The 25,297-nt window shown below is 52.3% G+C and overlaps 1 protein-coding gene and 1 non-coding gene across 3 annotated transcripts in view; both read right to left on the bottom strand.

Moving 5' to 3' along the window:
• The window catches only part of Gnao1 (G protein subunit alpha o1), a 156,950-nt gene that overhangs the window by 48,760 nt on the left and 82,893 nt on the right, over positions 1-25,297 (bottom strand). The window lies entirely within an intron of this gene.
• Positions 15,100-15,172, bottom strand: Trnav-cac (transfer RNA valine (anticodon CAC)). Its single transcript has one exon. It is a non-coding gene; the product is annotated as a tRNA-Val (tRNA).

Here is a 25,297-nt window from a genome sequence, read left to right as displayed (position 1 = left end):
ACCTTTCTGACCTCACAGCCTGTGCTTTTGGCTTCCCCACACTGCTTCTGAAAGAAGATGGATCTTCAGAAGCAGATCTGAGCGGGGAAGAACCTACGAGGTGTTTCACAGTCTGTTGATGTCTGCAAGGCGGGGAAGTGGTTAGAAGCACTAAAGGGCCAAACCCCCTCACCAGCTGCACAGCCGGGCCCTGCTTCCTTGTCTGCGTGGCCGTGTGCAGGTTTCGCGGCTCACAGAGCCTCGGTCAGCACCAGTGGCCTGGGCTCAATGCCCCAGCTGGCGTCAGGGCCCTGGGAAGTGAGGGACTGTGGCCTTGCACTGGGCAAGAGAGACATGCCTGAGGCTGCTTGGCATAAGAGGGCAGATGAGAGCTACGGTGACAGGGAGGCAGCAGTGGCCAGTGTCTGGCTTCTCCAACCAAAGCTGAGGTTCTCCAGAATGTTGACCAAGAGGAGACAGCCAAACTCTAATTTGTAAAATGAGGTTTAAGTAAAATTCCTCACTTTAGCAGTTCAACTGGCAGACCTGAAGGAGCCCAAGAAGACACAGGCACCAGCACTGCCCACTAAGGGCTCCTGGGGCAGAAGTCTGATATTCAGATCTGTTTGTATAAAAGCATATATATATATTTTTTGTACTGGGGATTGAACTCAGGGGCACTTGGCCACGCAGCCACTCCCAAATTCCCCTTTTGTGTTTTATTTAGAGTCAGGGTCTCACTGAGTTACTTAGGACATCACTAGGTTGCTGAGGCTGACTTTGAACTTGTGATCCTCCTACCTCAGCCTCCTGAGATGCTGAGATGACAGGTGTGAGCCATTGCACCCAGCGTGTGTGTATATCTATATCTATCTCTCCATAAATCTTTTTAAGTTTTAATTATTAGTATTTTTTGAGATGGGGTCTTGCCATGGGACCTGAGCTGGTATCAAACTCCTGGGCTCCTGGATCCAGCCATTCTCCCACCTCAGCCTCCTGAGACCCGAGCAGCTGGGACTCCAGGTGCACGCCGCTATACTCAGCTAAAGGATTCCTATTTGCTCCTCAGTAATAAACCCACCAGTGTCTGGCTTCTCCAACCAAATAGAAACATGAAGTCCAGGGAGGCAAGTATTTCACCCAGTGAGGCAGCTAAAGGGGGTAACCCTAGGTTTTAGTCTTGACTGTGCCACCTTCCCCAAAACCTTAGCACGTCAACCTGTAAATATGTTAAATATGCCAATGTCTCAGGGTGTTATGAAGATTAAGGACAGAGCCCGGAGCAGGGGGAGCAGTTGGTAGATGTCAGCTGTGACTGACGCCCAGCTGGCCAGGGTGAGCTGTGGCCAGGAGCCAGGTGGGCATACCTAGACTTGGAGCAGCTGCCCATACATCTGAATTCCCTGCCCTGCGCAGCTACTGTGGTGTCCCTCCCGTTTGTGTGTTTCTCTTCTCTCCACTCCAGGCTCTGGGAGAATTACTCTCGGAGGCCATAGCTAGTAGCTGACCTGCCTGGGACAGAGTAGGTCCTAGATAAACCTTTTAAGGATCAGAGGAGGCCTCTTTGAAATGTGACAAAAGCCAGAGCCCCTCTCCTTGGAGAAGTGAAGACACATGGTCACTCATCCAAAACCACACACACACACACACACACACACACACACAACAATTTGCTGTTCACTTCTGGACTTGCAGTCCCAGAATCCCAGGTTAGGACCACTCTGGAAAATTATAAAACCCAAGCATCTAGATGGTTTCTAAGCCACAAAATCTGCTCTAGTTGCTTGGGACAAGGCTGCCTTCCCCATGCAGATTTAATGGCGGTTTGAGATCTTAGACGCACATAAGTGGAAGTGTTTCTAACTGGGAGGCTTCAGTTCTCAGAGGTTTTCTGGAGTCATTGAGAGTTACTTGATATATTGAGGCAACAGTTTATTGGGAAAAGTGATTCAGAGACAAGAAAGAAAGAGAAAAATGGATGCGCTGGAGAGACAGGGAAGAAAGGAAGGGAGAAATGGAAGTCCTCTAGGGCAGGGTGGAGTCGGGGGCAGGGGCCAGGCGGCACAGTGAGCCCTTGGCAACCGCAGCTCTGCCAGTCACATGCAGCATCACGCCAGGCCCTTCTGAAAAGGCTTTTATTTGAGAAAATTCCATGCAGCAGATCAGAGGAAGCAGGCCTCCCAGGGGATTTGCCTCCATCCATGCTTTAGTAAGAGCAAGAAAGCTGTTCTCTCTGCAGTGGGTAGCCCCAGGAAGGCCAGCTAACCTGGACCCAGGGTCAGGCCTTTCCCTGGAGAAGGAGGCTGAGAATGTTCACCTGGTCTGACTTAGGGCCCTGGGACTGGCCTTTGGAGTCAGGTGCTGGCTCTGCCAACTACCTGCTGTGTGGCAAGTCACTCAACCTCAACCTTTCTGTGCCTCAGTTTCCTGTAAAAGGAGCCTTCCCCAAACTTCTGTTATGTTTTCATAATTTCTGCTCAATCAGTGTGATACCCTTGTGTGTATAATGTGTTTCATTTACTTGATTCACTTTTAAAAATGTTAAGCCTGTGCTTTGGTCTTAGTCTCATGTCTTGACAATCACTAGTTACAAATTTATTTTTTGAATTCATACAAACGACCTATCAATATTAAAATGAAGCCCGTCAGTTAGGGTAACACCAGAAACGGTGCAGATCTTGGTGCTTGTGTACTCAGCACATGGGCACAGTTGTTATCGTCCTTTCTGGTGGCACCACTGTCACACTGATCATTGCAGCCGGGGAGTGACCTACTCTCTCTCCCCCAAAGCCCAGACCCACCTGGTTCCTCCTTTACCTGCTTCCTCCACGCCCCACCTCCTATCTCCACACGGACAACAGCATCCCACACAAAGACAACTTACTTTTGAAAACTGTCCAATTCTGTGTAAAGGAGGGAATGCCTGCCCAGCTGCGCCCTTCCCTCTCTCCGTAGCCCTCTCCCCCGGTGTGGCAAAACCGGGATCTCCAAGCAGGGGAAAAGCCTCATCTAGCACTGCCTGGTTATTTTTCAATTCTGCCTCGCTGACTAACACAGCATTTCCTAATTACAACTCCACCAACAGGCTGTACAGTTTCATTAAAAAAAAAAAAAAAGAACCCAAATTCAAACCTTTCAAAAAATTCTTACCTTGTAAAAACAAACACACACACAAAGAAGCCAACTGGAACCAACCAGCAGGTGTATGCCGTCTGTGCAGCTGGGGGCCGTGTGTGCAGACAAACAGACTTGGGTTTGGATTCAGGAATCCCAGGGCCGAGCCCAGGGCCTGCCCTCCCCGGCTGTGTGGCACTGGGAAGGCCCTTGACCTCTAGAAGCCCAGTCCTCCTTGTCAGCGCTAGGGTCAAGAGGGCGCTGTGTGGGTGAGGGCCAGGGCCGGGCAAAGCCTATGGGAGACGAGGAGCCCTGGGCAGAATTTGGGGCTGGGAATGTTTTCTGGTATGAGGGGTCACATTTGGGCCTGGCTTTGTAAATAGCTGGGAAGAAGGCAATGGGTCTTTGGGGGATTTACATTTGGGTACAGGGAGCCCATCTGCTGTTTCCTCAGTTAGCCTTGGACTAACCCCCAGTGGTAGATGCCTTTCCTACCAGGGGCCCAGCGCTCTCACCAGGATCCTGGAGACCTCATAAAGGAAATTTTAGGCATAGGAGGGTGGCCGCTTTTGAATGGGGTCCCATTATCACTCTTAGATAACGTGCTCCTTGTAGGAAGAGGTCTGGGATGGCTGAAACTTCTGGAGAACTGGGGTCCCCAGAACCAACTCCTACTCTATCTTGGAGCCCCAGCCTGCTCTGTCACAGGCCAGGAGGATCTGGGAAGCATGGTGCTTTGGCTAGAGGCAGAGGGTTGCTTTCCAGTCTCCAGCAGCCCTGAGCCTTGCTGTTGGGGCCCAGCATGTTCTGGAGAGGGATGACCGCCTGGGCAGAGGTGCCTACAGGAGCCTTACTTTATGGCCTCAGTGTCTGTATGTCCCTGAGGGCAGGGCCAGAAGCAGCAGGAGTGCAATCACACTGCCTAAGATACTCTGGTGAGATGGGTGAACCACTCTGCCTCTCTTCATGCAGGCGTCCTTGAGAGCAGCCCGTGGCTGCTAGAACTCCACTGTGTATGGGAAACAAATGCTTCTCCCTTCAAAGCTGAAGGACTTTGTTTAGCTGAGCTCAATTCCGGAGCCTGTCACCCTGGCAACGGGTCTTTTGGGGATTTACATCTCATGCATCACAACAGGGGAACAGCCATTCAGCAAGTAATGGGGGTACAAAAACCCCACAACACAAAACTAGTGTGCCTCCCCCACCCCAAGGGTGCAGCCGCAGAACAAAAACCAGAATCAACAACAACAAAAATCTCCCACAAGCCCATTTGGCCTCTGCTGGCAATTAGCCAGAGAGGAATTCAAACTTAATCAAACTTTCATGTCTCCCTTGTAAAGCTCAGGAAATCAGTAATTGGTCTTATAATTGAATTTTCTGATCACGTATCAAAGGAATGGGTCCTGCCAAAGGCCAGCAATGGCCTGTCTCCAGTAAGGACAGCCAACGTCCCTAATGGAGCTCTGGGAGGTAGGGGAGGAGAACAACTGCTGGTGGGCTAAGAATAGAGCCTGTTATTTATAACCAGAGACAGGCCAGTGGCAGCCTAGCCCTGCCCTTACAGAGCGGTCTCCCCCAAACACCCTCCCCAGGTCCCCCCCAGGTTTCCGATTGAGAAAAGAAGCTGTTGGCAATCATAGCAAAGGGGTGGGAGATGGGGGAGCAGAAGTGGGGGCCCATGTTGGTAACAGGAGCTCTTCCAGAGCACTGGGGACAGGTAGCACCACCTGACTGGGGCAGTGGCCTGAGTAGAGAGGAAGGGCTGATTCGAGAGCCTTTCTGGAACAGGAAGTGGGACACAGAGGGTAAAGGAGGAACCCAAGGATTCAACCTGCAGGCTCAGGAGGGAGGTGGTGCCTCCCATATCCAGAGGACGGCAGAAGAGGCCCACTGTGTGCAGCCCAGCGTTGCACGGGCTGGGGCTGGGTGCCAAAGACCTCAGCAACAGGAGTGCCAGCAGGTACGCCTCACTCCCAGCGTGCTCTGGCTAGGTGGTAGGCCTTGAGGCAAGCTTACGAACCTCAGCTCATTTCATTCAAAACAGCCCAAAGGGGAAAGCGGTTTACTATTTCCACTTCACACCCCAGAAAAACAAGGCTCAGAGGGTGGAGGCGAAGGACCTGCCCACTGGTGAGCCGTGGAGCTGGGACCTGGATTCAGGACTGTTTGACCTCAGAGGCTGCAAGTTCAACCTCTAGTGCCAGACACCTTCCACCTGTAGATGATGACGTCTTGCAGCCAAATAGAGATAGTTACAAAAGGTTCCCAACATTAAAATGGGAGGTGCAGGATAGAGGTAGATGTTTGGAGTGGAAAAATCAACCTTAATTAATCCACTTAAAAATGTTAATTCTAGGGCTGGGGCTCAACGGTAGCGCACTTGCCTGGCATGTGTGAGGCACTGGGTTTGATTCTCAGCACTGCATTTAAATAAATAAAATAAAGGTCTATCAACACCTAAAAGAAATATTTTAAACAAATATTAATTCTAAAGATAAGCCACAGACTGAAAGAAAATACTCACAGTACATATATCTGGATCCAGGATAATTAAAATAAAAATCATATGATTCATTAATAAGAAGACCAGCAACCGAATACAAAGAGAGAATACAAAGTTTAAACAGATATTTCACAAAAGAAGATACACAGATGCCCAAAAGATAGATTAAAAGGTGCTAAATATCATGAGTCATCTGGGAAATGCAAATTAAAACCTCAGTGAAATGCTGCTATGTACACACTAGAATAACTAAAATGAAAAGGAACTACAATCCAAAGTCGAAGGGAGTGTAGGACACGGGGACTTACACACTGCGGGTGGTTCTGAACAGCACCCCCACTCTGGAGGCACCTGGAAGTGCCTTATGCAGTTGACACACTCTGACCATAGGACCCAGCAGCTCCATTTCTCGGTGGCCACTGAGACTCACAGAGACGCATCCGCACGAACACTCACACAGGATGGTCCAGCCCTGCTGCTCAGAGGGCAGCAGAATGGAAGCGACTCGAACGTCTGTGTGTGGGTGACTGCATAATGATGGTCTACAGTGGGTGCAGGTTTGAAGTGGATCACGATGAAGTGCTTGGGTGTCATGGAGAGAGACACTACTGAAAATCCAGAACTGGGCAGAGGATCTGGGTGGGGCAGAGCCCGCAGACACCCATATCCATCCAGTCCATTTTTTTTGTTTTAAATCTTCTGCTGTGGTTGGAGCACAGACGGCAGCCCCCAAGTTCTACAAGACTTGTCCTGCACAACGCACAGAGCTGGTCCCTCACCCCTAACACACTGGAAGCTTGAGGATAAAAGCAGGGTAGCCTCTTAAGTTCCTGTCAGAGCCAGAGCTCACAGGGCCTGGCACAGTGGTCGGGCAGAGCAGAGCTGGGGTCAGGATGTGGCTTACTACTAGCTGGGCAGGTGACTTAACCTTTCTTGGCTTGTTTATAAAGTGGCAGTAATAACACCTATCAGGAGACTAATGACACAGTTAAATGACATGACACAATATTTCCCAACGTGAATATCTAACATGTACCGAGCACAGAGTAGGTGTCAGGTGCTGTGTTAAGCCCTGGACACAACCATGCTACATTCTGCATACAGCAGGATAGGGACATGGCACTGACAAGGAAATTGGTACAGAGAGGTCACATAGCTAGAAAGCACTGGAACCACAGTTCAAACAAGACAGTCTGGCATCTGAGCCTTTCACCCCAGACAGCGACCCAAGACTTGTCATTCATAGATCACTTTTACCTCCCTCTATCAACAGAGCCCGCACATTAGCCTTCTTTTAAGTATATGTCAAATTGTGGGTTTGCTATGTTAGTTCTTTTTAAAAAATACACGTTATATTAGATATAATATATAAAAGTAGAAGTAGAAGGGTTATTTATGTACATCACCAAAATACATGTGCCCCACCAGAGAAACCCCCGGCAGCGCACAGGAGAAGCCTCAGGGCTTGCCTGGCACGTGGCAGCTGTCGTGCTGTAGGCGTCAGAAGGCCTACAGACCTGGGGACAATCTGCCACTGCAGTCGCTGACAAGGAGGATCTTCAGCTTCATTCTGTCACATCACAGAGGAGTGACACCCTAACTGCTCAGCCACTGAAACTCAGGCGGGTCCAAAGCGAGGAGCGGGCAATGGACAAAGGTCCAGGAAATCGGGCCTCTTGCCATGCTGAGGGCAGTGCTTCAACAGCTGGCAGCAGTGTGGCTAAATTCACACCTGAGCCCTTGCCAGAGCTGGGCTGCCTGTTGACAAAACCATTTTGTCTTTTCTTCCTGAGGGCACAGCCAGGCATTTCCCAGACTCCTCTGCAATTAGGTTTGACCACAGACCAAGTTCTGGTCAAAGGAATGCAGCCTGGCCCCAGACACTTCCCTTGCAACCTCCCAAGCATTCTCCTTTCCTTGTTTACTGGCCCAATGTCAAGAGTCCAGCAAAAGACCCTGAGCTGAGGCCGCGGGGCTTGGCAAAGCCACTGTCCACAAAGAGGAGCTGGCTGTGGGACACAGCCCTCCCTACCCCACTGCCCCAACCTGGGCTTTCACATTAGACTGGGATAGTGTAAAGGGATTCACTTTTGTGTCAAGACCAGGACTTGGATCTAGGAAACAAAGGGTCCCTGATCTGAGGTTACCATAGAGCCGTGTAACTGGTAAAGGCCCAGGTTAGGGTGGCAGAGCACACAGGCTGTATCCTCTGTAGTTCTGACTTTCCTCGTGCTTCTCAGGTGCAGGCATGGGAGCAGGCCTGGGCCTGGCTGTACCAAGCCTGGGCCTGGGCATTGGGTGCTCTGGGCATTGGGTGTGGGGATGTTCAATTCCATGACGGCTGCTTCTTGAAGCAGAGTATCTGAGACACAGCCAGACCTGTAGGCTGAGAGGGCTGGGCAGCGACGGCCAGTAGCTGTTTCCTGGGATGAATTGCTACGGGGGTGGAGGGGGAAGGAGCCTCTCAGTTTTGGAGGAAAAATGTGCATTCTGACCCCAGGAGACAACTCAGCACACCATGGGCAATGACTGTCCACGGAGTACCCGACTACTCTGGGCCAGGCTGTGCTGGGTGCTGGGGATTGATTCCAACTGGCATCCCACAGGCCCTGGACCTGTCCTTTACAGCCTAGCAGGAGTACAGGCATTGACTAAATATTCACACTCACATTTACAAAGTGTGACAAGATCCCAAAATAGCTCCCTGGGCTCAGCGAACCAGGAAAGGACTCCAGAGGCGGCGACAGCAGAGTCTAGGTCTGTGGGGTGAGGGGGCAGGTGGAGGAGAGGAGAGCTCACACAAGGACCCTGGGGTCCAGGCTGCAGCAGGAGATGGGGCCGGGCTTCATCTACTGAGGGATGGCTGTGCAGCAGGGGATCAGACATGCACGTTCCCCGGCTCACTTGGCTGTCACCTGGAGCATAGATTACGGGTTGTGGGGGGGGCAGAGAGGCTGTGGGGAGGCTGGGGAAGAGATTGCTTCAACTGGGGGCTTGACCAGGGCAGGGATGTTCAGCAGCATCTTCTCCTCCTGCTCTGAGCCCTAAGTGCCCTGATGGTATCATGGGACACCTGTCCACGTGCTCTGGGCATCGGGTGTGGGCCAGTCAATAAATTGTATACCAACTCTTTGTGACAGTGCCCTCACCCAGCTGCCCAAAGGCCTCCCTGGCCTTCCGGGCCCGGCTCCAAGCCTGTTCTGCTTGCCCTGCTGTCTCACCCTTGTCAAGCACAGAGCTCCTAAAGTCCACCCTCCCGCTCTCCCCCCAACCCCGGAGCCTTCCGGATTGAGCAGACTGCAGCTGACAGCTTCGCATGGCTCTTCGCCTCCCCCTGCATCCCTGAGACACAGCTACCCTTGACACAAATGACATAAGCACTTGACAGTGTTTTTCTGCCTGATTTAGTGGCTTTAACTAGATGGCCTACGTGTGCCAGCTGTGGGAGAGTAAAATGTGCCACCCCAAACATATTTGTTTGGCACACTTCAAACTGCATATTTGCAGTCACAGGAGTAGCTCTGAAAAGCTGTCCTTTTGTAAAAGAAATTTATATCTGTCTATCTCAGTACGCAAAAAGGCAGGTGCAGACAGGGGCATTTCTGTCTGATAGCCCCATTCTGTCTGGGAGGGACCTTCCCACAGGAAGAAGACACTGGGGGTCTGACACTGTCTAGACTGATGGGCACAGGTGGCTGGCTTGGAAGACTCCCTCTGTGGCCCAAGGGAACCTTGTTGGCTGTTCACATTCTCCAGTGCCACATCCCTTTCCCTGAAGTGCAAGCCCAGGTCTCTGGAAGCTGTACAGGAGGGGCAGCCGGGCACCCCTTTTGGTGTCTCACTATGGTCTAGGCATGACGCCACACTGGCATGCTCCCGTCACCTGTCTACTGGCCGTTGTGACCAACACGATGGAAACTTCAGAAGGAAAGTGTAAAACTTCCCAACAGTCAGCGCTGGTGCTCCTACTGGGCAGGGACCATACCCTTTTTCGCAGTCCCCTGTCTGGGGCCACAGTTTCAGGTGGCACCCTGGAGCTGGCAAGGGCTCCCTCTCCTGCTGGGCAGTCTGGTGCGAACTCCCTCCTCAGGTCCCCCTTCAGTTTCAGTGTTTCCCAACCTGGAGCTTGGGGTTTTCTTTCTCTTGGAAGACCTCTCTGCCTGGCAATTGTCTGAACTCAGCAATTCTGCCAGGAGAATTTATAGAACTTTCTAGAATTTAAAGAACTGAGATGGGGGTGGGGGAAGGAGAAGAGAGGTTTTAGATCTGGTTCCTCAGATTTAATGGATAGAACTGTTGAGAGCCTGTTGGATAAGAGACCTGTCTGTGGCCACAGGCGAGCACAGAAGGTCAGCGTCCTCACTGCCCACTGATGACCCTCGCCTGACCGAGAACCCTGTCTGTCTCTGCCGAGTCCCGGAGGCCCCAGACTGCCTATGCTCCTGCCCTTCAGGACAAATGCACAGAAGTACACTAGTCACTCACACCCACAGGCTGGTGGCTTGTAATACATGCACAGCTGCCTCTCCCCCCCTCCCTGACTCTTTCCCTGGCAGTACCAGGCCTCAGTCTCCTCTCCCACACAGCTTGGAAGCTTCTAGTCCTGGGGCCCAAGGATGTGCTCTGGTTCACACACTACGTGCTCCAGAGGCAGACACTGTGGTGTTCTCTTGCCCGTGGCTGGTGTGGCCCCAGGACCAGATGACACCTTGACAGGAGCAGGTGAGGCTTGTGTTGCTCTGTGGCCCTCAGCTTCACCTGCCCTGGGGCCAGGCATGACAATGGATGGTGGCCAGCTGGAGCACAGCTGGCATCAGAGCTGCTGTGTGGCTGGCCCTTTCCCTGTGTCTCAGCACGTGTTGGTTATCTACCCGTGAACAGCTCAGTGCCCAGGCAGTGATGTTCCTAGGGGTCAAGCCGAGATGGCTGATGGGGGCCTGCTTCTCATTAATGGGTTAAAAGCACCCACTCCGGAGCCAGGCTGCCTGGATCTGACCCAGCTCCACCATTTACTAGTGGGTGACCATGGGCTGCTCCTCTCTGAACTCTAGCTCTCCTCACTGGTAGGACAAAGACAATAATAGAACCGACATACCCATCAGATCCTGTCAAGAAACACGGGCAAGAGAAGAGGATCAAATGGGTTAACCTGTGCAAAGTGCTCAGAACAACACAGGCACGCAGAGCTGCCCGGGCTGCCCCTTTCTGCCACTCCTGGAGGCAAGAAGAGTGCAGGGAGGGCAAAGGCTTAGGCAACCCTGACCCTTTGAATGCATGATGGCAGGTATTCTGGTTTAGAAATGAGGTGTTCCCCCAAAGCTCCTGTGTTGATGTGGGCACACTCAGAGGTGGGGTGAGGTGATTGGATCAGGAGAGCTGTGATCTAATCAGTCCTCTTCGTTTGTGTGGACTAAGTGGGTGGTGACTGTAGCACATGGGGCCTGGCTGCAGGAAACGGGCCGTTGGGGGGTTCCCTGGGGGGTGCATCTTCCCTGTGGCCCTCCTCCTCTCTCTGCTTCCCAGTCTGCAAGGCTGGGCAGTTTCCCTCCACTGTGCCCTTCCTCCACATATGCTGCTCTCTTTGGGCCCCGAGCAATGGAACTGGCCCACTGTGGACTGAACCTCTGAAACTCTGAGCCAAAATAAACTTTCCCTCCTCCAAGTTGTACTTGTCAGGCATTTTGGTCACAGTGACACCAAGCCAAGAGCACTGGCCCAAACCTGAGGGCTTGTTCTTAGTCACAGGCTGATCTGTCCCCTGCAGGGCCTCAGCACTGTGGGGCCAAAGATGGCAGCAAGGGAGGCAGATGGCAGTGACCCTGCTGTCCAGCTGCCAGGGGGTTAAGGGGGCTCAGGAGGGGGACTCTGCAGCAGGAAGGCAAGGCCACTGTGGCTACTGGAGATGGAAGTGTGGTTCTTGCTCCCGGTAGGGGAAGGATGGAGGCTCACAGTAAGGTACTCCCTGACCCAGAAACTGGAGACCTGGCTCTTGTCCTAGCTCTACTGTCACCGGATGGCATCATCTTGGGCAAGTCTCCTCACACTGTGCCTCAGTGTCCCTTTCAGTGAAAGGAAGGATGCCCTGGGAATGGTTATGTTAGGATTCCTGGGAACAAACAATGGTGTGGGGAACCCTGGGTGGGCCGTGTGCACAGGCCTCCTGCCTTTGCCTTCCTGGGGAGCCACACACCCTGAGGGCCATGGACACCACATGAAGGAAGCGTGGGGAAGACGCGAAGCTTCCCTGAGGAGGCAGGAGGAGTGCTGGCCTCTAAGACTGAGTGTGGCCAGAGGAAAGACCCGCCAGTGAAGCAGCCTGGACTGAGGAGCAGGCCCACCAGGACCCCTGTCCTGCGAGGGGAGGCGCCCTCAGTGGCCAGAGCGGGTGGGGACCTGAGATTCCGATGCTCTGGCCCTGGGGAGGAGAACCACTGGGCCTTGACTAAAATGTACACCTGAAGCAAATCAACCAGATCCAGCAAGGAGACCTCGGACTACCCTGCCCACTGGGACAAACTGTTTGTCACCGGCTCTTCCCTCCACTCAGATGCCTCCTGGCCCACGCCATGGAGAACCCACTCTCCTTGGCCTGGCGCACAGGCCTTCCACATCCAGTTCCCTCCTGCGAACGGCAGCCTTCCCTCCCCTTTCTCCCTTGGCGGCTGGCTGAAGGGGCAGATGCAGCAGCCTCCTTAGCTGCCATGGAGGCAGAGACCCTGAGTGTGACAGCGACAACAGAGAGGCCTGACCCGGTGCCACATCTGGGCTGCTCAGGAGAGACAGAAATGCGTTTTTGATCTTTGTCATGCTGCTGTAACTTTGGGGCTCTGCTAGCGCAGAGTAGACACTGGTATTATTTCCATTTTGCAATGAAGGAACTGAGGTTCAGGATAGTGAGGAGTCTGCCTGAGGTCGCAAAAGTAAAGAGCAGAGAGCCAGTTTTGCCTTGGGCCTGCCTGACTCCAAGCCCTGTGCTCTTTGCCACACCGCACACTGGGCTTCCTTCAAGCATGTGCGTGTGGTTCTCCATGACAAGATGCACCAGCCCGAGCTTCCTGCTGCAGAGTGCAACCCTTGGACGTGATCCCAGGGAAGGAAGGCCGAGTCTGAAGTCAGGGACTTCGTCATTCAGGTCCACAACCACAGACTCAGGAAAGAGCAACAGAGCCTCCGCGGGGTGCCCTGGCCTCGAGGACTGTGCCCAGAGAGACACCCTGGGCCAGGAGAGCTGCCCTTCCTTTCCTAGGCCAGTCGTCACCTGGGGAGCCAGCTGGTGTCGGAACCAGGAGGGACTGGGGCTGCCATGGGCAGTGTGGCAGGAAGGAGAGAGGAAGGAAGACAGAGGGTGGGCAAGGAGCAGCAGGCTCCTGCAGAGCAGGAAAAGCTGGACCGAATTCCGCAGTGAGCTATTTCAGTACTGTGCCCTGGGGACTTCAGACCAGAAATATCGGGGGAGGTGAATTTGGTTGTGCAAATGATCCTGATCCACATCTTGAGAGGCCCTCAGCTGCTTTTGGGCTGAGGCCTGCTAGCACTTTTGCTGGGCCATGTAAGCTTGCTGCCTGGGCCACAGGGGTCGTGGGCATGGATGGGCAGTGACTCGTGCATGCCATGTGTGGCCCAGCATGCTGTTCTGCAGGCACTCCCTCCCATGGCTATTTGATCATGAAAATATGTAACTCACCGATGATTTACAATTGAGGAAACTGAGGCCAGGGGTGAGCTCAGAAGGGGTGGGAGTCAGGGCTGAGCAGGAGGCAGTGGCTGTGGATACACTGACCGGAGGTGGTTTTCTCCAAGGATGCCCACTGCAGGGAGGCCAGGACTGCTGCCGTCCTAGGGCCTGGGGGTTCGTCTGCCTTGGCTGTGGGCAGCAGGCCTCTATCTGTTCATCAGACATCTGCTGGGCTTAGCATGCTCTGTGCCAGGCAGTGGGCCTGGAGGGTTCATAGTCCCTCAGGGTCAAGTGACACAGGAAGGCTCCATGTCTGGTGGACTGTGGGCATACCCAAAGCGAGGCCCAGTTCTCTCTGGACTGATGGTACCTCTCTTGATCCCTGGACACCTGCAGTGGCCTCTCAGCTCACCTCTCTGCTGAACTCCTGCTGTCTATCCACTGTCCCCACAGCCATAGTAGGACTTCCCAAAGGCAAGCCATGCTTCAGACTAGCTTCAAGCCTCCAGTGGTTTCCTGCTGAGCTGGGAACAAGCCAAAATCCCTTCCATACCTAGAAGCTCTCCTGCCTGCGTCCTCTTCCTGTGTCATCTCTTGCCCCTGTCCCTCCTTGACCTTTGGGTTCCACCAACACTGGACCTTACGCTCAGTTGGGGTTCCCCATGTCAAGCCTTTGCGTGTGTTTTTTCGCCTGCCTGAAACATTCTCCCTCCGATCACTCCTTGTTTGTCTCATTAAAGCGCCAGGCCCTTCTGCTTTCTGTCAGATGCCTTGTCCTCAGCACAGGCCAGCCCAGGCCCATGTCAGGAGACTTAGCTCCCTGGAACTCCGCAGCACTGTGCACCTGCACTCCAGCTGAGCTCCAGGCTGGCACACACCTGTTCACGATTGTTCCCAGGCTGCCCAGTGTTTACCATGCTGTTGGCCACACAAGGCCCAACACATCTATCTATCTATCTATCTATCTATCTATCTATCTATCTATCTATCTATCTATCTATCTATCTAATCTACCTATCTATCTATCGTCACAGAGCTGCAGTGGTCCTCATAAAAATGAACACAGCAGCTGACATTTCAGGAGCCTCTGCTCTGTGCCACGCACCACGCTAAGTGCCTCCCTCCCCACCCCAACACTGGGACACCCTTCCTTGGGCAGAACCGTCTCCACCCTTCCCAGACGGTCATGCAGACTTATCTGCTGCTCTTCTCCTTTCCTTGTCCCTTTCCTCTCTCTGTGAGCCCTCCTGTTCTCTCCTTGTCTCTACCTCTTTGGGTGTCTCTCCTAGGCCTTGCTGGGTCTGGTTCAGTGGTAGCTCCCCTCAGCCTCACCTCTGCGGAGTCAGCCAGGGGGCAGGCCTGTGGCGTGCCCTATCTCCCAGCCTGGAACTAGAACCCACGGGTGATTTTTGGGAGGAGATGGCACCACATCCTTGACCTGCAGGAGCTAAGATGCCTTGACACTGACCTTTTACCTGGTTTGAAAACTGTCACACTCTGTTGTCAAGTCCTGGCCCCTACCACATACGGTAGAACTGGTAAGAAGGGGCAGGAAATGGGCACTTTGCTTGTTCTCCCCTTGTGTGATCTCCCTAACGACCCTGTGCGTAGGTATTATTATTACTTCTACCTTTGAGATGAGGAAGGTGAGCCATGTGACTAGACTACAGTGCAATGGCTGGCAAAGAGCAGGGCCAGGGTTCAAAGTCCTGTCTCCTGACCCCAAAGCCTGACTCTCACCCATGCTGAACTGCCTCACCTTCCTGGGCACTGCCCTCTGGAATTCTGCCTCTAAAATGAGGTCCCAACAGGCTCATTTTTTTTTTTTTAATGGTGCTGGGGATTGAACCCAGGGCCTTGTGCATGTGAGGCAAGCACTCTACCAACTGAGCTACATCCCCAGCCCCCAACAGGCTCATCTCGAAGGCCCCTGCAGGCTCAGCAGCTGGGAAAGACCAGAATCTTCTGGTGGAGATCTCTCTTGACACTGGCCCACCTCCCTCCTCATCTCCAACTTTCCCAAAGGTCCCCAGGGAAAGGCGAGATGAGCTGGGTGATGGGAGGGTGCTGTGTGTCCACATCCCCTGCCACCTGGGGTCCTCTGGCTGCCCACCACAGGAACAGCAGCACTGGCTGGCCCTGCACCACTGCCATATGAATCGCCTCCTCCACAGACCGAACAGCTGGCAGGGCCAAAGTCAAGGAGAGTGGGGGCTGGCTTGTGGTGGGTGGCCTGCCCAGCATCCATTTCTTCTGATTCCATTTCCTTTTTCATGACCACCTGGTTTCTTTTATTTATTTGTCTGTCTGTTTATTTACTTTGTAGAGCCTCAGGCACATCAGTCAAGTGCTCTGCCACTGAGCTACACCCCAGCCCTGACCTATGTCCTATGGGACATTCACTTGCCCCAGGAATCCCTCAGCCCATCATTCACAACTTTGCCTTCCCTGGATCATAGGAGTTGGTTCAGGGGCGAGCCTGTGATCTAGCTGTGGCCCACAAGAGACACAGACTCCTGGGACTTGGTTGAGACTCAGGGAAGAGAGAGACTGCACCTTGTGCTCTGGTCAGTAACCATGACCCAATCGCTGTATCAACCCCCTGCAGAGTGGAGGAGTGATTCTGTGGATTCTGAGGGTAAAGACCACCCAGTAGGAGAGGGTGCAGAGATGGAGGTGGTTAAACAAGTCTCACTATAGCTGACCTCTAGACTTCCTAAGCACTGGGCCAGCTAGCTGATTTGTTCTGTTTTAATTAGCCAGTTTTCAAGTTTGGTTATATCTTCTATCATCACTTGCAACCACAAGTACCCTAACTTACTCAGAGGGGGTCCCTGGCAGTGGTGCCTGACAACTGGGGGCTGCTAGGCGGATGAAGGAGGGGGACCGACTGAGTGAAGCAGGAGCAGGGAATGTGTGTCGCAGGGGAACAAACACCAGCTCTGTCTTCCTAGGGACGCCTCCTCACCGTGGTCTGGCAAGTGTTGAAGTCTTGACTCTAGCACTGCTGGGAGATGGTGGGACCTTTAGGACGCAGGTCTGGTGGGGGGTCCTTGGGCCATTGGGGGCATGCTCTTAGTGGGACACTAGCCCCTTTCCCTTCTGCCTCCTGGACCATGATGTGAGTGAGTTTCTGCCATGCACTTGCCACCACTACCATCTGGCATGCTCATCAGAGGTCCCCCAAATGGGACTGCCCAATCTTGGACTAGAAACTACAAAACCATGAAACTGATTCGATCTTTTCTCTTACAAGTTCATTATCTCAGGTATTTTATTCATAGTGACGGAAAGCTGACCAACATACTCCAGCGTCCCACACATAAGGTCCTCAACAGTGGGCCTCCGGGCTGGCCATCCCCGCCAGCCTGGGACTTATAGCTACACCTACATGGTGCCACTGCTACAACAAACCTAACCCCTTTCTCAGTCCCTGACACCCACTGTCACATTAAATTCTAGCTTACTGGTCCCTTAGGTTCCTCCATGGTGGCCAGGAAGGGACTGTACAGTCACAAAGGGCTCAAATATGGAGCATGGACCAAATGGGGTACTAGAGTTGGGAAGAGACTTCTTGGAAGGAAAGGTGACAGTACCCATCCAAGCTCTAATCTGTGTCCAATTACAGGAGCACATGGCCAGCACTGTACTGTGAATTGTATCTCTTACAAATCCTATAATTATTTTTTAGGGAGCACAATTATATTCCATTACATTTGTGGCAAGTCCAAAGCATTAATTTGCCATGTAAACATAGTTAAATAGATCACAATTTTGTGACCTTGTTTTGGGGTTTTTTCATTTTTCAATATTCTAGGAGCCTGAAAATATGGTCTTGGCCTTGCAGGCCTCTCTCAGCTCTTCTGTGGCAGTGAGGTCTTTCAGCAGCTTCTTTGTCACCTTGAAACAACTACTCTGAGCTCAAAGGATGTACCCACAGTGCTCCTTCTCAAAGGCAGGCCTCTCGGGTCCTCTGGTGGGACAGCCAGGCAGTAGGGGCGGGGGTGGGGTCCCAGACACCCAAGGAGAGGGCCAGTAGTGGGGACTCACTCCAGTCTTGAAGCATTTTTCTGCCACCAGGGCAGAGTAAGTGGGGCTCACAGTGGGGAGGGAGGAAGGAGGGGAGCGAGCTGGTGAGAGGGAAAGAGACACATGGAGTGTGCGGACAGGTCCAGGCCCTGCTGCTGGTGTTCGGTGTTCACTGGAGCCTTTCATTTAAGTTTCCTTTCACTTTTCTCTTAAAATTCGTGCCCCTTTTGCACCATCATGCAGAGACTGATGGTGGCCCAGCCTTGAACACAACTCTGCGTGGCACCGATGGAAAGATGGGCTGGGTCACCTGGAGGCCAGGAGCTGGGCAGAGCCTCTGCAGGGACCAGGGAGCCTGCCTGCTGGAGATGGGTGAGGCCGGGTGCCAGGCTGCGACGTAGGGACACCCTTGTGCAGGCACTCCACCCACCAGTTTTGCGCTGCCAGGATTCATCAGTCACCCAGCTGCTTCCTTGTCTTGGATACCCTTTGGGACAACATTCTAGTTTCTGGGCCTATTTAAAAAAAAGGCAAAAGCTACAGAAGAAACGAGACCCACCTTGCCATCAGCCACCACGGACTTAGCACCCCACTCTTGAGTTACTGAATTCCCATCCCAGTCCACTGAAGTATGGCAGGCAATGACTGGTGCCATCCCCAGGCCCTTTTCTCCTGCCTGTGTGACAACGACAGGGTCCCAAAGCCTCATTTCAATGTGGAGAAAGGAAAGTCCAGGGTGCCTCACTTCCTCCTTCTCCCCTAGACTCCTTTTGGGAGCATGTGATGCTCGCTATCTTGGAACCAGGAGCATCCAGAATGTCATCCAGTGCTGACACAGGCTCCGATGCTACACAGCTGCAGAAGCAGCAGCAGGACTACCAACTCCGGGGACTTCCTATCTAGTGGACACTGGCTGTCCCTGTTGGGCCTCTACTGGTTGTGCGATTCTTACCTGCATCCTAAGGTATACAGTGAAGCTCAGAAGAGTTGAGTGACTTACTCAAGGGAAAGCACTTAGCACTCATAGTAAGGCCTCACCTAACACTGGTGCACCTCCACAACTGTCAGGGCAGTCTGCCCTTGTGTGTTGAAGAACAGGCCAGGGAGCTTATCCACAGCTGCCTTGGTGCCTCTGGGTCAAAAGCCTCAAGATGGGAAGGGCATGAACTTTCTCCTAGGTGAACTGTTGTCTCTAGAAATTTAGTCCAAAATTTAACTTCTTCAGAATGTTCAGTGAGTAGCACATTCAGCCCAGCCTCCCACAGGAATATCCTTCACCTCTGGGTATGAATCACAAACCCTGGTCTGATGTCTATGGGGAGGATCCAGTGGTCAGTGTGAGCCTCCTTCAAGAAGGGAACACAACAGTGTTCTTGACACTTGATTGACTAAAGCAGGGAAGGGTGCAGGTCAGACAAAGGTTTTCTACTTAGCCAGAAGTAAACCTGGGTAAACCCTAAGACTCTGCTGATAACTCTCACCTGCTGGGCATGTTCTTCCCCTCATTAGCACCTCTTCACTAAATGCAAACAATGCAGTAAGTGGACTTGTCTAAGCCTATTCCTGCTGCTTCTCTAGGATGGACAGGTAGTTAGTTGGTAGTAGGACTGAACACAGGCAAAAGCAGTGCTCCTCCTGCATCCTGTCAAGCCCAGGCACACTCCTCTACTGAGCACAGGCAGCACTCTTCCAGGATGGGCCTCCTCTAGTTATAGTCCAATCAACCTTTTAAAACCAAGGGTAGGGGGCTGGGTTTGTAGCTCAGTGATGTAGCACTTGCCTAGCACGTGTGAGGCACTGGGCTTGATCCTCAGCACCACATAAAAATAAATAATAAAATGAAGGTATTATGTCCATCTACAAAAAAAAAAACACCCCAAAAACAAAACAACCCCCCCTAAATATCCCTTTGCTTTGAGGCAAACGAGACTAATATTAGCTATTCTTTCTTGAGACCTACTATGTGCTGAACTTGCACCTACTGAATCATTTAATGGACAACCCCCACGCTCTGGGTCACTGTTACTGTCTTCACCTCACCATCGCCAGGTGTGTAACTGAGGAAGGTGATGCTGTCTACACCAGGAAGCGGAGGAGCTGGGCCTCCACTCAGGCAGTGCAGCCCCAGAGCCCCACGCTCCACTATGCCTCACTGTGCCGCTGGAGGTGTGCTACTGATGTATCTGCCCCTGGCCACCCTCGCAGGGGCAGAGTCTGGGGCTCCACAGCCACCTTTGACTGGCTGGAGGGGTCAGGAAAGCATGCAAAGAGGTATACTCTGCATCTTTCATTCCTTCTTCAATGGCCGCATCACTTCAGGGCAGGGGCCACGTCTGTCCTGTTCTCAGGCATATCCTTAGCACCGGGCTCAGCACATGGCCTGGAAGAGGCACACAGCTGTTGGGGGAATGGGGTCACTCATGGACTCAGAGCTGCACAGGTCACAGCTAGACACCGAGGATGGTGATGCGGGGAAACGCAGATGAACAAGACCATCCTACCCCCAGATTCACCGTCTGGCTGTGGTGGCTAACAGCCATGAAGTAGAGTGCTGGCCCGGCAGGGGGGTTTGGAGGAGGGAGTGGCCCATTCAGCTGAGGACACCCACCACCCTGAGGAGGAATGGCTCTTGAGAGAGATCAGTCTCTCCTCTTCCACTTCTATCTTGAACCTGTGTTCCTTGGAGTCCGATCTTCCTTTTAGAGGAGGACCAGAAGAGATACTGGTACTGCCACTGTAGACCAAGTTACCCCAGCCAGGTGACCTAGGGGACCTGACCCAGCCTTAGAGCCCAGAGAGCTGGTTAGCTGGGCTGCACCTTGGAAATCAGGAAGACACCTTAGCGCTGGCTTCTCTGTACAAGGTTGGGCACCCCTGGTCTTGGCGGCCATCCTTGCCATTCTGCGAACTGTTTCCCAGGAAGTGTGTGTTCAATAAGTATCTGTGGCATGACTGACCGGAAGAAAATGAAGCCCTAAGTTGGTTGGGTGATTGGTGGCAGCTTGGTGGGATGAGAGAATTCAGCAGTTCTGATCTTGGGACTGCCACATATTCCCTGGAGAAAGTCTCTTCTCTGGGCCAGTGAGGCCCCTTGTGCCCACCTGCACAATGGAGCAGCAGAATGAGATTGTCTTAAATGAAGGCGTTTTAAGGTCTATCCCCTGGGTAGAGAAAAGGCCAGGACAGGGCCAGGCTGTGGGGCTCGCAGGTGGGTACTCAGTCCATGACATGCCTCAGTGTACCTGTCTCTTCTTGGCCTCAGGAGTGGGCTTTGGCAGTAAGAGGCCTTCCTCTGCCTCCTCCTTCAACTCCATCAGTGCTGATGACCATCACTGAATATCCATAGGCCCCAGGGATCTCGGGTAGACCCAGGCCAGAGGGGCCAGAGGACTCCTTGTTTTGCCTGCTTCAGAATTCAGGCACACAAGGTGAAGAGCACTGTGTGGTGGAGAGGGCACCACAAGTTCCATGATTAGAAAAAGACAGTGTTCTGAGCTCCACTGTGCAACTTAAATGTCAAGATTCCTTTCACCAGAGGAGATCCAATGACATTCTGGAAATGTGTGAAATTTGATTCTGTCTCCCCAAAGGGATGCCATTATCTCTAGGGGGGCATTCTAATGAAGCCCCTTGGTGGGCAGAGGAGCCCTGGGCAGCAATTCCAGCAAAAAGATCTCTGTCCCTTGCCTGCTTAGGCCGGAGACTTGGCAGCTAATTAGAAAGTGCCTTGCACCTCTATTTTTAAACTGAAAATGCAGATAACACCTTGCCCATTCTTCACTAGATTTCTGTGAGGATAATCCATCAATATTTTATCAATTAATAATAATAATAATTAAAAACAATGGAAAGAACAATAGCTAGCATGTGTTGAGAATTTTCTGTGCCCAGCACTATTCTATGCACTCTATATACTCTTAGAGCAGTTGATGCAGAAGCTAGGAGGGTTGTGACTCTTTTACAGTCAAAGGCACCAAGGCGAGGAGAGGTTACAGTGTTTACCTAGGGCCACACAGCTGGTAGCAGAGTTGGATTTGAACCCAGCATCCAATATTTCTTACGTCAGGCATTGTGTTAGACGATTAAGATGTATAGGAGTTTATATTTGACAGAAACAGGCATATGTGCAAATAGTTAAGAAAAAAGAAAGGAAGGAAGGAAGGGAAAGCACTTTTAACTGAGTAACACCTTATATAAGTTCAAGGTGTTACTTTGCTTCTAAGGGGGCAGAAAAGCATGATGCCTGTCTAATCCCATCATAAGGGTCACAGTTGAGACCTCTGTAACAAGATAGCCAACAAGAGAAAAGCACTATACATTTATTTACCTACAATTTCAGGTGACAAAGAGGAATGAAGAAATGAAGACCCAAAGGTCCAGGGAAACCTGTCTGTTTTCATGCCTAGGTCCCATGAAGAATGGACCACTGCATAGAAATTTGGTTGGACCAAAAGGGAGCAATGTGATGTAGTAGATCAGACAGGGTGGCCAGAGAATTTCTTTATGGTTGCATAAAGAGAAGGTTAGAGTAAGAGGTTAGATGAGCTGCCTTGGGGAAGAGGTATTCTGGTTTCTGTGACTTCCTGGAGGGTGAGGAGTGAGAGACAGGGGGCAGAACAGGATGGAAAGTGACTGCTTCTGACCTTTTCCTGTGTCCCTCAAAGTCCTCAGCATGGCAAACACCATACTTTGGGGTATTGGTTTTTCCCCAACATTATTGTTTCATTAGTCTATATGATTTACATATTCAAATATACATGTACACACTATAAATTTTTTATCTATTTATACACATGAGTGTGAGACAGATCTTATTAACATGGGATTGTTCAAAAACTTTCCCCTCCCCTCCCGGGCTGGTCAAAGTGAACTTTCTAACCCCTTCATCGCCCAGTCTCCCCATCCTTTCTTCCAGTGTCTGAGTTCAGGCCCCTCTGGCAGGCAAGTTCCTCTGCGCTAGTGGTGCTTAGCCCAGGGCTAAGGAGGGAGGAAACCAGGAGAAAACCTTAGCTGAAAGGTTAAGACAATTTACATAATAATGACCTGGGAGGGAGGAGGAGAGAGGAAAGGAAGGCGCAGAGGAAAAGGAAAGTGAGGAGGAAGGAGGGGGAGAAAGAGAGGGTGAGGGTGGGGAGCTCTAGGGTGATCTGAGGGAGAGGGCCCAGAAGGAAAGCCCTGCAGGCGGGGACAGCAGAGGCCTACCAGGGGCAGCTAAGGGAGTGCAGTGGGACAGCAGGAACACTGCCAAGGACCTATGAGTAAAGCAGTGAAGTTGTCTGTGGGTCCCTTTACATGCTCTTAGAGAGCCTTAGGATAAGAATGGGATTCTTTCAAGGATTTGGTTTGCCTGACTGTACAGTGCCTGTTTCAGTGGGTCTCTGCTTTGCACCTGAGCCACAGGGACTGTGGTTCTGTCAGGGTTACACATCTGTATTATGTACTTATGTATTTTGTATGCATGACTGGGCAAGTCACCTAGCTTCTTTGTGCCTTTTTTTAATATTTATTTTTTAGTTGTAGTTGGACACAATACCTTTTATTTATTTTTATGTGGTGCTGAGGATCGAACCCAGGGCCTCGCATGTGCTGGGCGAGTGCTCTACCGCTGAGCCACAACCCCAGCCCCCCTTTTTTTCTTACTAAATGGACATAATAGTAGAACCCACTGCCCAGGTGGTTGTTAAGATGAAATAATTTCAAATAAAATAATGCATATTAACTAATAGGCCCTGGGACATAGATATCAGAAGTCACTTTTATACTGGAGCCATTAGATCCTGGAGCTCCCAGTCCCTGAATATACCCACTTGCTGATTACTGCACCCACAAGATTTGCAAGAGCACTCCTGGGGTAGTGGCTCCTGATTTCCTGCCCAGATGCTCTTTGTTCCCACCCCTCCAGGCTGGTAACACTAGTGTCTCCTTATTCTTTTGTGCAGTAGTCAACCAAGCACCGCATCCTTCGATTTCTCTTGTCACTATACCTCACCGAGCTGCTTTCCTTTCAGGCCTACACGCCTCCCGCATGGTCTGCTGTTGTAGCTTCCTGACCTGCCTCCTCACCTTCAGCTTGTCCCAACCTCGTCCACTCTGCAGAGGCCATCAGAGGAAACGCTGAGAATGTCACTTTCATCCCATCCCTCCCCAACTCCAAACCTGCCAATGGCTGCTACTCCAACAGGAAAAAACCCAGACCCCCAAACAGCAAATCTGGACCCACCTGTGTCTTCCACCTTTCCCACACCTGGTCCATACCCTCCACCTGCTCCTGGCCACAGCCTCCTCTGCCAATCAAATCTCCTTTGGTCATGACCAACTACTGCCTTTACCCAGTGCTCACTGGCTGCTTCAGCCGCCTTCCTCGCCCACACCTGCACTTCTTAACCCACGCCCACGCTTCAACACTGCTCCTACCTCCTTTCCTCTAGGCAGCCAGCCCTCCCTGACCACCACATGGAAGCCGTGATCATGCAGCTCATGAGCACGGTCTTCCCTAGAAGATGACCATCTCCTGAGAGGTCCGTCCATGTGCCTTTGAATCTTGTCTGCACAGGGCTTCACATAAGCTACACAAGACAGGTGCTCAACGACCACCACCTGGTCATTTAGAGACGAAACTCCACGCACTTTCCTTTTTTATCTGAGAATTGAGAGAGCAAAACATGTTCTCTTCCATACAAGGAATGTTTTTTGAAGACCTACTATGTTCTTAACAGTGTGCTGGCTGTTGGAGTGAGGACGTAACCCAAGGATGAATGACAAAGCCTTAACCATGAAGACCTTAAATTACAGTGGGTTCTTATTCTATGCCCCATTGGTAGGTATAAGAACCCTGTAAGGTTGTATACACATTTCCTAGGAATGTGCACACGTGCCCCTTTCTGCAGAAGGCTCATGGCTTTCATCAGCTGCTCCAGGGGGTTCTGACCACTCAAGTGCAAGGCCCACTGCTCTGAGGCAGGAGATGGCACCACAGTCTCCCTGCCAGCACATGGGGAGGTACTCAACAGGGAGAGAGCATGGTGCTGTTTCTCTGCTGAAGAAAGGAAAGGGAACCAGGAATGGGGGAGGGGAGCCCAGCTGATCCTTACTGAATGGGGCAGTCTCAGGAACAAGGGAGGAGAGAGCAGGGTCTGCAGAGTCCTGGAGGCAGCGGGGCAGGTGACATCTTGGGAAGGGCTCTGCAGTCTGGTGAGGCTGGGCCCTGGGGCCCGGGGCCACAGACTGATGTCCCCCACCCCCAGGCTCAGGCCTGGGTGCAGGCACAATCATGAGGACAAGGGAGGAACCAATCAGTCCCCCTTCCTCTGGGGGCAGGTGGGGAGTCAGTGGCCAGAAGAAGCAGCCTGCAGCACCTGTTCTGTGGATGGGACGGAGGCAGCAAAGACGCTCTCAGATGCTCTTCTGTGGGGAGGACACACCACTGGCGGGCCCAGCAGGCACCGGGCTGCCTCCTCCAGAGACCCTCTGAGGGCTGGTGAGGGGCAGGGGAGGGGAAGGTATAGAAGGACAGTCTTTTCTTTAGGGTTCAAAAAACAGTCTGAGTCTGTACTGGTGGGTGGTTCCCCAACATCAAATGGCAGCTCCCCCAGGGGGAGCAGCCACAGGGGAGAAGCCCTGGGGACCAGAGAGGGCAGCCACCAGCCACCACTGGCCAGTTGTGGCAGCCTGGGCTGGGCCCAGCTTTACCTCCTCCCAGCATAGGGGCTCACTCCTCTCTCCTGGGCTGCGGAATGTTCTCTCTCTTCACAGTGTGGCTGGCAGGGGAGGCTCTTGTTTGTCTTCACACTACACTGGGAAGCTCCTGGCCACAGGGAAAGGGTGGGGCCCTGGCTCCTCGTGGCTTCTCCACACCAGCAGTCACCGAAGCCCTCCTGGCGCGGGTGTCCTCACCCACAGGGTAGGACCCACTGCCACTTTCTTCTGCCCAGATTCCTACCAGCCTGCTCCTGGGAAGCCCTTCCTCAGCTGCCTGGCTTCCAGCCTGAGTCTGGGTT

The sequence above is a fragment of the Urocitellus parryii genome, chromosome 15, assembly GCF_045843805.1.
Source record: "Urocitellus parryii isolate mUroPar1 chromosome 15, mUroPar1.hap1, whole genome shotgun sequence".
Classification (NCBI taxonomy): Eukaryota; Metazoa; Chordata; class Mammalia; order Rodentia; family Sciuridae; genus Urocitellus; species Urocitellus parryii.
The sequence above is the reverse complement of the archived record's forward strand: the minus strand, read 5'-3'. Positions and strand labels throughout refer to the sequence as shown.